Here is a 16,264-nt window from a genome sequence, read left to right as displayed (position 1 = left end):
GATGGGTGTCCATGCAGGGCTGTGAGTGGTGTCCATGCATTGGTGGTGCATGCAGTGCTGGTTACTGGGATGGGTGGGTTGTGATGGTGGGGTATATGTGAGGTGGTGGGGTGATGGGGTGAGGGTAGGGATGGGGGTATGTGATGGCATGCAGGTAGGGGGGGGTGAAAGTAGTAAAGATTTGACTTACCAGAGTCCTGTCCTCCTGCTACTCCTGCCAGGCCCTCAGGATGCATTATTGCCAAGACTTGCTCCTCCCATGTTGTTAGTTGTGGGGGAGGAGGTGGGGGTCCACCGCCAGTCCTCCGTACAGCTATTTGGTGTCTTGCAACCACGGAATGCACCTTCCCCCGTAGGTCGTTCCACCTCTTCCTGATGTTATCCCTTGTTCTGGGGTGCTGTCCCACGGCGTTGACCCTGTCCACGACTCTCCGCCATAGCTCCATCTTCCTTGCAATGGATGTCTGCTGCACCTGTGATCCAAATAACTGTGGCCCTACCCAGATGATTTCCTCCACCATGACCCTTAGCTCCTTCTCAGAGAATCAGGGGTGTCTTTGTGGTGCCATCGCTGTAGTGTGAGTGGTGTGAGTGAGGGTGTGTGGGGTGATGTGTTGGGGTGTGTGCTGTGAGGTACGTGGATGGTGCATGGGTGATGGTGTTCTGTGGCTCTGGTTCTGTGGGTGCTCCTGGTATGTCTCTCTCTCTGTTGTAAATTGTTTGTAGTGGTAAAGGGTTGTGGGTAATGTGGGTGTGTGTTTTATAGTGGTTTGTGGGTGTGGTGTGTGTATGTGTGTCAGATGTGTGTAGTTTGAATTGTCCAATGTGGTGTTGTTTTGTTAGGTTGTGTGTATTTTGAGCGCAATGGTATGTACCGCCAATGGTTTACCGCGGTTGAATGTCCGCCGTGGTGATTCGTGGGTCATAATGCTGTGGGCGTAGTTCTGTTGGCGTAACGGTGTGGGTTTTGGTACTGACAGTTTATCACTGACCTTTGGGCTGGCGGACTTGTGTGTTTGTGTGTCTATATAGTGGCGGATTTCTATGTGTGGGTCATAATATGCGTAGCGGTATACCGCCGCGGTCACGGTATGTTGGCGGCAGTCAGCATGGCGGTAAGCGCCACTTACCGCCAATGTCGTAGTGAGGGCCTAAGATTTGAAAAAAACGTACTGTAAAATAAAAAGACTGAGAAGAGGTTTGATAGTCGGTGCTTCATGTCATTGCTTTAGAACTGTTATTTAAAGTTAGACTGGTAAGGAATGGATAAGATACATCTTGATACACAAGCAGTAAAGGAATGATAATTGTTTTTTTAAAGGGTGACATAATTCTGGATGGAACATCAGTAAGGGGAATTTGTTCTGGGACAGATCTGGAGGGCCCTAGCATTAGGAAGAAGCAGTCACTTCAAGAAGCATACAGATGCCTGGGTTATTTCCTTTCTCTCTTCCCACACTCCATTTCTCTGTTGAATTGTGGCCAGGGTGTTGTCACTGCCTTCCACACCCTGAGCACAACTCACTTGTGAGTGGACAGATGAACATTGCTCCTGAAGAACTCTTGGATTTCAGGTGAGTGAGCCTTGATGTAGATAGTAGGGCCTTTTGGGCAATAAATCCTGATACATGTGTGTTCAAGGTTCTGTTGAAAGCCACGGGTTCATTAGGAAATGCACCATTCCCTAGCTATAACACATTTCCACTCAACTGTTATTAATTATAGTGTTGAGAAGTTATACCAAAGATGGCTGTCACAATCCAGTTTGAAAGCAGTGAAGAAACATAAGTCAAAAATAAGTTAAATCTTTAAGGGATTTTCTTTTATGACTATTAGTAACCACTATAACAATTTCTAATATTCTCATAGGAACATTGAACTCGATGTTTAATTTTTTTTTTTATAAATCATCATAGAGCTGTTTACTGTACATGGGGCCTACTTTTATTAATATATATTTTTTCAATTATTCTCCTTCCCGACCTCATGTCTGTCAATTGGTCCACTGCACACCCAAAGTTACTTCTCTCCACCAGTTCCTTCGTTGCTCCCCAACCCTAGCAGTCCTTAAGGATCATTATATTTAAGCCCTGATTTATACTTTTTGACACAAACCTGCGCTACCTTCTGCTATAAGGATTGTAAGGATATTGTTAGTCAAGAGGAGTTTAATGACCATGTAAAGAAATGAGACCGAAGGCCGAGTTACTTTATATGATTATGGAATTCTGAGGTGACTTGAAATAAATGTATAATAAACGGCAGGGTGCACTTTATTCCATATAATGCATAGTCACACCATCACCTTTTTTACAAACTGCTTAATCTTTGGTGCTTAGTTTTTTTTATATGAGAGAGACAGCATGTTAGGAAATATGAATAATAATAATAGAATCTGTAGTGCACAATTAAACACATCAAAAAAGCTGTTAGATATTTGCGGCAAAAAGATATTAGAATCAGTTTAATACAAGTCAAAAGGTTTAAAATTTGAAAGGTGCAGTAGCTCAGAATATGTAGAAACTTGCAGAACAGTTCCAACTTTTCTATAAATACATAAGGAGTGAACAAATAATTATATTTCCCTGAATATCTCATTTCTGCTTGTCAATGTACAGCTGGAAAAATAGAGCCAAAGAAAGAAAAGCCATGTTTTGTTTTTGTTTCTGCTGCTTTCATTATACTTTGTGACCAGACTTGCCTTTTCCCTGAGCTGCTGGCTCCGGCAGCAGACACTGAGACCTCAGAAGTCGACTACAGTTGAGCAGCTACATCATTTCTTCATTATAGATGACTGGGTGCATCACAAGTTGCATTTTATATGTAGAATAATAGATGCTTGACAGTGAACTATGGGAATGCTTTTCACCGTGGAGTTCTGAGTGACATCTATTAGACAATGAGAGCAAAGCTCGAGTTGTCTATGATGTCTCTCAGGACCCCGAGGTAAAAAAAAACATCTCGCTAATTCTCTTTTTACCAAGTTTTAATATAATGTTATGTATGAACACCCCCCCCCCCCCCCCCCAATCACCTGCCACTGCCTTTAGCTGTGAGGCAGGGACCAAAGAGTAATGAGTATGTCATACACAACATAGCCTCTACTCTCACCCAAATGTGAAAAATAAGTACCTTACCTTCCATCACTAACAAGCCCCCCACCACCTTTCCCGCCTCCTTCATCCTCCTGCAGCTGTGCTTTCTGACTTCTCTCAAAGCGGGGAAGCAATGCTGCACTGACAGGCTCTCAGAGGGGTTTCATACAGGGATTGCAGAATCACATCTATTGAACAATGATATTAATCTGACATGTAATGAACCCTAACTCTGGAGTGTAATGTATGTTTATTACATTTGAAGCTAAAACATAATGATATCTCATAGATTTGTCAATAAGGTGCACGCAGCAGCTCAGACATTTTCTTTTCGATTCTGCATGGAGCTTTATTATTCAGGCGAGACTAATCGATGTGTCTCAACCTGATTTAAAAAGTGGTAAAACAACGCACTGTGCTCAAACTGAGCCTGAAGCAGGCCGGCCTGTTTGCAATAATGTGTTGTGAAGGCAAGGGCAACCAGCTGCCTTAGTAGTCAGTCGCCTATTGGAGTTTTTGCATGAACACTAATGATGCATGAATCTCTTCTGAGAAATCCATTCGGTTTCCTAGGAGGCCTCCTGTTAACGTTTCCCCTGTGTGTTGTATCAGCTTTGGGCTAGATTGACACAAAATTGGGCGAATGAGACAGAAAACGAGTTAGGAAAACACACAGGCGAAATGATGCCAGGTTGTTTGAGAGCCCAATGACTAGCAATGCATCCCTGCTGCTAGGTAATGAAAGCAAACATTTAAGGGTCTTGCTACCAGTTTCACAAAATCTTCTTAATCAATAATTGAGGAAAGATCTAATTTTTAGACTCATCTAGACCCACAGAGAATGGAGAAAACTGCTAGAGGCTGGAATATGAGGGAAGAGCATGTTTCAATCTCTAGAGATTGTCAGATTGTAACATTCCAGATTTCTGCATCTCCTTCTACTCTATTTGAAAGAAGAGAGCATCTTTCAGGCATATTTCCTCAGAATCAGCTACACAGTTCATGTTGATGACAAAGGGCCTCATTACGAATTTGGCAGTCAAACTGCCTGACCGCCATAATGGCGGCCGCCAAAAGACCGTCATATTGGTAGTCTTACAGACCACTGTATTACAAGTTACCGACAAAAGGACCGACAAAAGCCAGCTAAAAACCCAACTGCGTTAGGACTCTGGAGGGCGGGAAATAGGCGGTCCAACCATTGGCACTGCCAGCCCGTCAACCAACCACCGAGCCTATTACAAGTCGAAAATCGCAATGGAGGTCCTCCAATGGCGGTTCAAACCGCAGCGGTTGGCGGTCACCAAAGTACTGCACAACACCACATTGGATGCATTTGAAAACAACACTGCTGACACACATTCACACACTCGACACACCAGCAAAGCACACCATAAAACACACCAAAACCCTTTGCAACTCCCATGTAAAATACACCATACAGAGTGCTCAACAATACAAACTTTCCTATTAAATAAGCACCCCTCCATCTCTCACTCAACACACATCCCACACCCTCAATGCACCCACATCACACACATTTACACATATCCACTGTACATACTCCCTGTCAACTTTTTAGCATGCAGTACACCTCTGTTTGTTTCCATCACCACCATGTCACCCCAGAAAAATCAAAGTTTCACAGATGATGAGTTAAGCGTCATGGTGGATGAAATTATCAGAGTATAGCCACAACCATTTAAAGCCCACGTCCAGAAAACTACTATTGCTAGGGAAAAGATAATGTGGCAAAGGATAGTCAGAGTGAACTCTGTATGCAGCTTCCCTGAGCACAAAGGATGACATCAGGAAGAGGCGGAACGACCTCAGGGGGAAGGTTTGTTCCATGGCGTTCAGGCACCAGCTTGCGGTCCTGAAGATTGGTGGTGCCCCCAACCCCTCCTCCCCTACAGCTCACATCATGGGAGTAGAAGGTCTTGGTCAGCCTGCATCCTGAGGGCTTGAGAGGAATACCTGGGGGAGTGGAGTCGGGTAAGTCACAACTATAAAAATGGCACCAAAATGTATTGGCATGCATGCTCACTGATCACATTTGGCCACCTTCACCGACGACCCACCCACCAGCCCACTCAACACCTGTCCAAAGACCACTGTCTGCCACCTCCCATGGGAACTAGGCCCACCTGAGGAAACCACTTCTCTGTATACTGGGACGTAGCACAGGGAAATGATTTCACCACAATTCCCAGCAAGCACTGTACCACCATTAGTAAGACCAGAACTGTGTACAACTCTTCAGATTACCAAGTCCTGCAATTCCCTAGTAAATGCTACTCACCTGAGAGGAAAACAACTGCACAGTGTGAGGAGGTAGGACAGGAACTGACAGGAATGCCAAGGCCAGGGGGCAAATATAGTGTCACCCACCCCCAGCCAATACAGTGTACCCCCATATAAAACACCTTTACTCTACAGTGTGTGGGATACAAGGAGTGAAATGGTTAGTATCATAGAAGGATCCCTTTCTCACACTCCAAGCAACAGTACACTGTACACCTGCCCAAATGCATTTACCTGGGAGCACACACATGAGATGCACACTCCTGGGAGAGGCAAATTGAAAATCTGCATGTAGTACAGGGAGCCACTTGACTGCTTAGGCCAGGAGGCTCTGTCTACCCAATCAAATTACCCAGCCCACACTGCACTTGGTCAAATATCACTGTTGGTATACTGTGATGAAAGTCCACTCACCTCACTGGACGGACAATGTGAAGTGTGAGGTGTGATAAGAGTAACGTCTGAATAAATTCAAGGAGGACCAGGCCATCTGACCCCAAACACCAGGCCACTGTCCATATGACATTGTGCCACAGTCCCTAAACTAACTAATGAATGTGACACACCTGGGAGGGATGAGGATACAGATCATGGTACACCCTGTAATGTGGCAACACACCCAGATCCATCTAGAGCTGCTATGCCAGGATGAAAATAGTGTAGATAAGAAAGAACAGCTCAAAATGTCTGTCAAGAACTTCCTACACAGAACAAAGGCCCCAAATTGTGTCTGCTGTATGGCATCGGCAGTAGTGACATCCACAATGAACTGACAACAATATGACAACTATCAAATATTGTCCAAGGTTCTGACAATGTCTTCATGACAAACAAATAGCTTTCAACATGACTAAAACAACATCCTGCCTATCCAATGTCCTGCCTGCACTGCTGCAAGATATGAGTCTATTACCATCTCCCCAACAGCTAATGATTCGAGACAGTCTGAGGCTAGGTCACTGAATAGGAATTGGTATGTGTCAACAATGGCAGCTCACTACACATGTCAATATGCGTACCTGTCACATAAGAGAAATCAGCAAATACAATGTGAACATGGCCCTGGCCCCAATGTCAAAGTCAACTGTTGAAGGTAGATTTCACAATACAACCACTAGCATTGCCTCTCCACATCAACAGGTTGTGCTACCACTGCAACTGCTACTGCTACTAAACACAACACAGAAGAAACTGCCGCTACCCCTATGGACGAAGCCCTCAGTGAGGAGAACATTCCTGGACCACTGGACATTGAGGATGATTCTGGGCCATCCGGACAACCTGGCCAGATGACACCGGTCAGCCTCAGCCTGACCACATCGACTCCTCCCAGCCCCGTGACCTCTACATCGCTGGCAGCCTGTTGCCCCCAGACCTGCATCCCTACAACAGTCACCAACATCTTGTGCCCCCCAGTCCAGATTCCAGAGTCACAGTCTGCCAACCCTCTACAATGAAGGACCTGGAACCAGTGGAAGGGGGCAGGCTGGACCAAGGGCGCATGCATGTAGGGGTAGGGTGTGTGGGAGGGATGGTGTGGCCCAGTGGCAGGAGGCTGCTGGTGATGCCTCTGGCCAGGATACCATCAGCCAGGTCTTGGGAACCTACCAACAGTCTCAAGGTGTGATGGGCCAGGTACTGACCGAACTCAGGGAAATCAAGGAGCTACAGAAGGATTTCCATTGTGAGATGCGCGAACAGTAGGCGGCCCACAATTCCAACATGCCCTTCCTAAAAAAGTTGCTGTGGGATATCAACAGTATCCTGAGCAGGGATGGGCAACAACATCCCACCCCTTCCTTAGGCGCATCCACACCAGGCCCTTCATCGGTGCCAGCCACTGGCAGGGAGGCCCTGCCAGGGGAAGCACCGGCCTCAGGCACCCCTGTGCCTGTAGTTTCTGACCCCATGCAGGAGGGAACATCCAGCCAAGCATCCAGAAGGTGCGGATGGCAAGAAACCAACCACTGTCTGCAAATGACCACTTCCTGATGCCACTCTTTTGTGTGCCATGGACTCACTCTGTTGACTGTTCCTTAACCACTTTCCATTTTCCATGGTAGTAAGACACAGGACTCTGGACCTCAAATGTTGCAGCCTCCACTCTACTGATGGCATCCACCATGACTGATCCCTTCATGGTATTAATGTTTGTTTATTTCCATTATCACTAATGAGTTCTGGTGTAATGTAAATAAACACCCCCATCACTAAAACACTGCCTACTACCTCTTTTTTATAACTGTCTGGAATGTTGAATGCTAATCACATGTAATGTACATGATTAAGACAGAAGAAGGCAATGGATGAAGGGAGATGTCTTAGGTAGTATCATGCTGAGGATGACTAGCAACACAATGTCACAGTTGTCTGGTCACAGGAAACACATTATTGTACTGTATTGCACACAAGGTGGTAAGAATGTCTGCACAAGTCATAGCCACAAACGATCAAGCCATATGGAGTTAGGACAGATATCCTATTACTACCGTGACCCAGACTACACCAGAAAGGGTTTGCAAGACCTTGCCCCGTAGATTCAGCCAACAGAGTATTGAATGTTGTCTCTAGTCTGACCCTTATCACATACCAAAACCAGGCCTGCCAACTAACATATGCCATGGCACAGACAGAGGGCAATACAGCAAACCCTGAGCCAAGGCCCTCACCATAACAATGAGCAATCATCTGGTGGAATGTCACAAACCTTTTTCAGTGTTGTGGCACAGGCACAGTGGCCTGCAATGAGGAAACACATTTATAGCCTCTAACAGGTCATACAGGATCTATGTTAACACGATGTGAAGGTAGAATGCATGGATTGCCAGGATGACATGTTGCAAGGCCACATGATCACACACATAAGACCATTGGACCAACACAACACGGCAAACAGGTCTATTGTGTAGCTTATGTTCCTGCCCTTCCACCGTCCAGGCAGCCTGGGCATAGGACTCATGTGGGAAACATCCTTTATGCCGACTTTTTTATAACGAAGTCCTGGTTAACGAAAGCGGAACAACGCTTTCTTTAACCACGACTTCGTTATTTTGTGCCTTAACCACGCATGTCCTGAACAACGAACATGCATGGTTAAGGTACAAACAAGGGAGTCGGCTGAGGAGGACGACGCAGATGAGGCGACGACTCAGGTAAGTGGGGGGTTTTAGGTTTTGGGGAGGGGGTGGGGGGTTTTAGGTTTTGGGGTGGGGTTGGGGGGTGGGGCGTTTTTGGTTCTGGGGAGGGGGTGGGGGGTCGGGGGTTTTAGGTTTTGGGGTGGGGTTGGGGGGTGGGGCGTTTTAGGTTTTGGGGAGGGGGTGGGGGGTCGGGGTTTTAGGTTTTGGGGTGGGGTTGGGGGGGTGGGGCATTTTTGGTTTTGGGGAGGGGGTGGAGGGTCGGGGGTTTTAGGTTTTGGGGTGGGGTTGGGGGGGTGGGGCGTTATTGGTTTTGGGGAGGGGGTAGGGGGTCGGGGGTTTTAGGTTTTGGGGTGGGGTTGGGGGGTGGGGTGAGGCATGAAGGATCAATGGGTGCCTGTTACTAATGACTTTACCAGGAATGCCTTTACAACGATATATCGTTGTCAAGGCATTCGTGGTAAAGGCATTAGTAGTAACAACGAGGTCAGTGTTCCGACCTCGTTGTTTAGGCACCCGTTGTTTTGTCAGTCGGCATTCCGTCGTACAACCGACTCATATACCCCAAATCTGCGACCAACACTACCTGGATCAATCCATGTCCACTTTACATGTCAGACCAGCACCAGCCACCTGTCAATGACACAACTCTGAAATGCTCACATGAGGATGGCATAGTGAAGGCACCTGGAAGGAAAAAGTGACATACAAGGAGTTTAGGCAGGTAAAGGCATACATAAGACACAAACCCCATTTCAAACTTCAGTTGTTTCATTGACAGTGCAATTGACTGTCCCAAACAAAGGAGATCATCAAGAGAGTCACATCTCCAATTCTGATGTAGCCAGCAAACCTTGGATGTATGATGCATAGCATGAGATGCCCTGTCTCAAGGTGATAGAGATACCCTTCTCAACAAATCCTGACCCCTGCAGTACCCTATATAGTCACAGTAATCACAGAACATCACATACTTACACTCAAGTGAAATAGCGATTGATGAGATCTACCTGCAGGTCTCCACCTTCATCCTCACTTGGCATTTCAGGAGGCTCACCTGGTGGCACTGCCAGCTCCCCCTCATCAGAGATGTATGGGATGTTTCTCCTCCGAGCAAGGTTGTGGAGCATGCATACCACCAGATGCTTTGTCACTGTAATAGGAGGGAACTATGAGGAGGTACTGTTGTACTGCCCTCTGTCTGTGCCATGGAATATGTGATGTTAGGAAACCTGGTTTAGGTATGTGATAAGGCTCAAGCTGGTGACAACATCTAATCTATTAGCCTAGTCCACAGGACGAGGTCTGACAAAGCCCTTTCTTCTGTGGTCTGGGCGACTGTACCTTGGAATATCTACCCTGACTCAATACGGTTCAGCCATTCTTGGCTATGATATTCCAGACATTTTGACAGCCTATGTGCTGTACAGTGTAATAACATGTTTGGTGTGACCAGACACTTGTATCAGTATGTTGCTAGTAATCCTCAGCATGACACTACCTGTGACATATCCCTAATCTTGTGTCTTCCTCATGTGCATCACATGGCCTTACATCTCAACATTTCAAAATGTGAAACAGAATCACGCAGGCAATGATTTTCTGATAGGTGAGTTTATTGACATAGGTGCAGGAAATAATAATGCGATGCAACACAAAATGTAAGTGAAGGGATCAGTCAAGGTGGATGTAATCATTTATGTAGATGCCACAACAATTAAGACCAAAGTCCAGTGTCCTACTGCCATAGAAAATGGAAGGTGGTTGTAGAACAGTCAACAGAGTGAATATGTGGTACACATGGAGTTCCTTCAGGAACAGGTCACTTGCTGGCAGTGGTTGGTTTCTTGCCAACTGATGCTCCTGGATTCTTGGTTGGCATCCCCGCTTGCGGGGGGGTTGCTGCTACAAAGGCAGGGGTGTCTGAGGCGGGTCCTTCCCCTGAAAGGGCCTCCCTTCCAGTGGCTGCTACAGATGCTGAAGGGACTGGTGTTGTTTGGCCAAAAGAAGGGGTGTGGAAAGAAGGGGTGTGGAGTTGCTCATGGTCCCTGAGCATGGTACTGCTTGTCTCTCTGAACACCCCTGATAGGGAGTCCAGGGTGGTGTTGGTGGCCTCCTACTTTTCCAGTCACTCACAATGGAAGTCCCTCTGCAGCTTCTTCATTTCCCTGTGTTCGGCAAGTGCCTGTCCCATCACACAATGGGGAGTTGATTTTGAGAAGAATACACTGTTCTGGTGTTTTGAATTCTAGAACAGTGCCTACTGGGCATTGTAGTGCTGTCAATCCCTGTAGCACACACAATATACACAGATGTTGTTCCCCCAGGAGACTCTACTTCACATGTGAGATTCCAGACTGCGCTCTATGGACAGGTGGATACTGGGCTGGTGAGTAGGGTGACAGTGAAGGTGGCAAAAGGTGAGCAGTGGGCTTGCATGACAATACATTTTGGTGACATATTTGTGTGTTGACTTACCAGACTCCACTCCCCTAGGTGTTCCTGTCAAGCCTTCAGAATGCAGGATGGCCAAGAACTTCTCTTTCCAGGATGTGATTTGAAAGTGAGGTGGGGGTGACCTGCAGCTGGTGCCTGGATACTATGGAATGGACCTTTCCCATGAGGTCGTTCCACCTCTTCCTGATATCCTCCCTTTTGCGTGGGGTGGGGCCTAAAGAATTCACTCTGTCGACTATTCTTTGCCACATTTCCATTTTCCTGGCCATAGTAGTGGTGCTGGACTTGGGCTCCAAATAAATGTGGCTCTACTCTTATGATTTCATCCACAATGGCTCTTAACTCATCTTCATGGAATCAGGGATTTTTCAGGGGTGACATGGTGGGGATAGTGAAATAGTAGGAAATTACCAGGTGATGGTGAGTTTCTGAACTTCAGAAGTGCAAATGGATGTGACTGGAAATAAAAGTGTGCTAAGTGTTTGGGATATGTGCTTAGGGAAAGTTGGAGGGTGCCTATTCTATAATTCTATTTTTTGGATAATGCGCTCAGGCTTAAGTGCTTGCCTTTGGAGATGCAAAGGATTATGGTATGTGGAGGTGGATGTTTTAAAGTGTGCATTGCAGTTGTGTCAGGTGTGGCAATGTGTGTCATCTGTGCTGTTTTCAAATCCATCCAATGTGTAGTCGTGTTTTACTGTGGTGACCGCAAACCGCCATGATTCGGACCGCCATTGGCGGACCACCATCGCTGGCCGCCACAGCGACTTTGAACTGTAATATGGTCGGTGGTTGGTCGACGGGCTGTTGGTGTTGGGGGGTCAGACTGCCTATTTCCCGCTCTCTATAGTACTGGCGGTCTGGCTTCTTTGGCTGGTGGTTGGCGGTCCTGTCTGTGTAACTTGTAATATGGTGGTCTGTAAGACCACCAATATGGCAGTCTTTTAGCGACCGCCACTACAACAGTCTGGAGGTCCGACCGCCAAACTCGTAATAAGGCCCTTACTCTGTTGTGCCTATAATAAAATGTATCTGACTTTGTGTAATATAATCGGGTGCTCATGTAAAGTTTACCAATGGCCTTGGGGGAGAGAGAGAGATGGAGAGTCTAAAATGCACCAATGTGCCTCGTTTTAACACAAAAAATGGATATGAGGCCTTACCCCAGAAAGTGCTCCTACTCCAAGCTGCAGTGCAGTTCACCATCTGCCCCTTTTACAATCATATGTATACCTTGGCCAGCCTGATATGGAAGGGTGTGGTCAAGGTCAAGACTTCTATGAATAAATGCTAATATTGCATTAAATAATCATCCATGCAACCTGCTTATTAAAGCTAGGTGAGTCCCAAAAGTTTGCTGTTCTAAAAATTGGGTCATGGTTCTAAAACGTTTGAGAAGCACTGCTTTACTATGTTAAATTATATTAAAATACATTAAAATAAATAAGTAACCATAAACCCCACCATTAAATAATTTATTTAAGTAAAACATTACATTAAATAATGCATTAGGTTTGTATATGTGCATAATTTCTTTTGATGCAGGATTACATTGTCCCTTCCTCTTTCAGTCTCAAGGTAAAATATAAAAGTTTAAAAGTTATGTATATACAAATACTGTCAGCATATCCACGTACATGCTCTGTGAGCAACAGAAGCTTGCTCTGCTGCTTCACATCCTGTTTCTGTTGCAAGTTCAGTTAACAATGGAAGCTTGCACAGGTATTGCTGCTGCAGTGCCTGTTTTGTGGGAGATAAACATTTGTCTGGGCAATGCCCATTCTGGACCTTTTTCTAAGATATAGGGAAGTTTGGTCTAGCAATGACCATGTTATAAGTGTTTCATTTAATAAGATGATAGCTTGGATTATTTGGGCCTAGGCTGAACATGTTAGATGTAGGATGGAAGTGTGCACTGCTGACACATGCTGTACCTGTTCTGTGTGGGATTGAAGCCTGGATTTATCTCTTAGGTGCACCTGTGAGGGATGGAATCTCACACTGCTGCTGGCTGTCTTCTAGGAGGAGGGCAACTAGCACTTCCAATGCCCATCTTGTATGTCTTGCATGAGCGCAGGCAGCTTGCTCTGCTCATGACCATGTCGTACCTGTTATGTAAGGGAGTGATTGTACCTCTTTTGTGGGTGCGATATTTGTACTAGAGATGGCCATGCTGTGCCTTTTCTGTGAAGAAGGAAAGCTAGCATTGCAGATGGTACTGAACCACCATTTCTTGGAAGGAGAGAAGACAGCTGACAGCCGTGCTGCAACTGCTGTGCTGTAAAGGAATCTCGCACTGCTGCAGTTTATGGGGTATATGCTCTGTGAGTATGGAAGGGAAGCATGCAGTGCTGATGCTATGCTACACCTGTTCTTTGAGGGCTAGCAATTTACAGTATCAGCTTCCTTTCCTGTTCTGTGAGGAAAGGAAGCTTGCACTCCTGATGCCCGTGTTTTATGAGGAAGGGACGCTTGCACTGCTGATGCCCGTGTTTATGAGGAAGGGAATCTTGCAATGCTGATGCACATGTTCTGCTCTCTTCCTTGTCTGTGAGAAAGGGAAGCTTGCACCACTGATGCCCATGTTCTGTGAGGAACGGAAGCTTTCACTGCTGATGCCCATGTTCTGTGAGGAAGGGAAGCTTTCACTGCTGATGCCCATGTGCTGTGAGGAAGGGAAGCTTTCACTGCTGATGCCCATGTGCTGTGAAGAAGGGAAGCTTGTACAGTTGATGCCAATGTCCTGCTACCATTCATGTTCTGTGAGGAAGGGAAGCTTGCACCACTGATGCCCATGTTCTGTGAGGAAGTGAAGCTTTCACTGCTGATGCCCATGTGCTGTGAGGAAGGGAAGCTTTCACTGCTGAGGCCCATGTTCTGTGAGGAAGAGAAGCTTATACAGATGATGCCAATGTCCTGCTACCATTCATGTTCTGTGAAGAAGGGAAGCTTTCACTGCTGATGCCCATGGGCTGTGGGGAAGGGAAGCTTTCACTGCTGAGGCCCATGTGCTGTGAGGAAGGGAAGCTTTCACTGCTGATGCCCATGTTCTGTGGGGAAGGGAAGCTTGTACAGATGATGCCAATGTCCTTCTTCCATTCATGTTCTGTGAGGAAGGGATGCTTGCACTGCCGATGCAAATGTGGTACATATTCTCTCGTCTTACTACAGCTTGAGAACATCTTTTCTCTCTGCACAAAAGCCAGAACTATTGTTATTGTAATTGCCGTGATGGCCATCGTTGCAAAGGACAACACAAAATTACTTAGAAGCAGTGCACAATGTTGCCCAGTGTAAAGATGAAGCGGAGAGCCATGCGGGCTCTCCGTGCTTAACAGCGTGCTCGGCGTGTCCGGGAGGGGCACGGAGCACGAGCCTATAAATAAAGAACGAACTGCGGTGACGCAGTTCCGAGTGTGCCAGCAACCAACAAGGTCTATGCGTGGTTCTTCTGAGCGCAGCGCCACGTGTCCACAATGGCGACGAGTGGGATCCGCAACATCGCGCTAGCAATCGTTATAAAATAAACAGGAAGGCATAGCGGTGATTAAAAGATACCTGAAACGTGGTGCAGTGTCGGCCAATAAAAAAAAATAAAAAAACAAGTGGTGCGGTGTCGGCCGCGGTGAAGTGGTGAAGGCCGTCGGTGGAGCCCGATCGCCTCGTGCTGCATATCGCGTCGGAAGAAGGAAGAAGGCAGCTCGGCTTCCCGGTCGGGAAGCCTAACACAGTGAGCCCTGCCCCGCCCCCAGACGAGGATTGAGCCGTGGAGCGGATCGCTCCATCCAGCGCCCCGCCTTCAGGCGTGTGCTGGCTACGAAACAAACAGCTGATCGCTTGGCACGGCGCCCTGCCTTCGGGCGTGTGCTCGTTGCCAAGAAACCAGCTGAAACTGACGCGCTGTAACTTACGCGCGTGTCCTCTCTGCAGAGCGCTCTGTTTATGAGCGTCTCTGTGTGGAGAGGACGAGGAAATTCGACTCGCGTCTTCCCCGAGGCTAAGAAAGCCTTCGTTAAGGAAGAGGAAGGCGCGTCAAAAAATTTTTTTTTTTAAAAATCGGAACATAAACACAGACCACGGGACCACAAAGGAGGGGGTGTGGCTGCCTGATGAGCCCCCAGATACACTAATAATAGTAAAAAAAAAGAAAAAAAAAGAAGAACAGTTCAAAAGAAAAAAAAAGAAGAACAGTTTAAAAAAAAAAAGAGAATAAACACCTAAGGAGACATTGTTAACGCTGGCAAAACACGGTGTTGATAGAGTGCAAATATGAGTGCCCCACAGCAAGACAATGCTAATAATGCCAATCCTCCTCAACCACCAGGAAATCTGCAACTCCCAGTACAGCTCAATAATAGTATTCACTCTTCAATTGCTTCATTACCACCGTTTAGCCAACTGATTGATCCAGCCACAGCTGCGCCAAGGTGGCGTTTGTGGATAAATCGTCTAGAAAACTATTTTTGCGCTACCAGAGAGATAGATGGAGCAGTACGCAGGTCTGTAATGCTGCTGATGGGTGGAGAGGAGCTATACGAGCTTTTTGATTCTCTCCCTGATACAGGGGATAAAGACGATTTTGACGCAGCAGTGACCGCTTTGAATAGGCATTTTGATCCTCAACTTAACTCCGATTTCGAACGTTTTAAGCTGAGACAGGCGCAACAGACCGAGGTCGAGTCAATGGACATGTTTTATGCCAGGTTAAGAAAATTGGTGCGTTCGTGTACAGGACTCAACCAACAAGAAGAAATACGAGCACAGATAATTCAAGGATGTCGGTCTAATGCTTTGAGAAAGCTTATTCTTCGGCAACAGGGCATGTCCCTTGATGATATTCTAATTCTGGCGAGGTCACATGAGTTGTCAGCTGTGCGAGCAGATGCCATGGCGGCAGTGAGAGGTCAGTCGTTAGCGGCTGCGTAGTCGATTCGTCCAGTCCAAGTCAAAGAGGAACAGGTGGATGCCGTTCAGACACGCCAGGCAACATCTCGTAAGCTGAACCCTGCTAAACCGGGTGATGGAGCCTGTGGAAGCTGCGGCTATGAACATCGGCCAAACGCAGGGTGCCCGGCAAAAGGGCAATCCTGCAACCGCTGTGGTAAGCTAAATCATTTTGCGAAGGTGTGTAGGTCCAGGAAGAACAAACCAACAGAACAGAAAGGAAGAGACGTGAATGTTAGAGCTGTATCCAAAAGTGCGGATGAAGCAAGGGATCATGCGACAGCGAGTGGTTCGGTCTTGAAGGAAGATGAAGAAGAGGACATTTTTGTA

The sequence above is a fragment of the Pleurodeles waltl genome, chromosome 1_2 (genome assembly GCF_031143425.1).
Source record: "Pleurodeles waltl isolate 20211129_DDA chromosome 1_2, aPleWal1.hap1.20221129, whole genome shotgun sequence".
Lineage (NCBI taxonomy): Eukaryota > Metazoa > Chordata > Amphibia > Caudata > Salamandridae > Pleurodeles > Pleurodeles waltl.
This window is presented reverse-complemented; position numbering follows the sequence as displayed.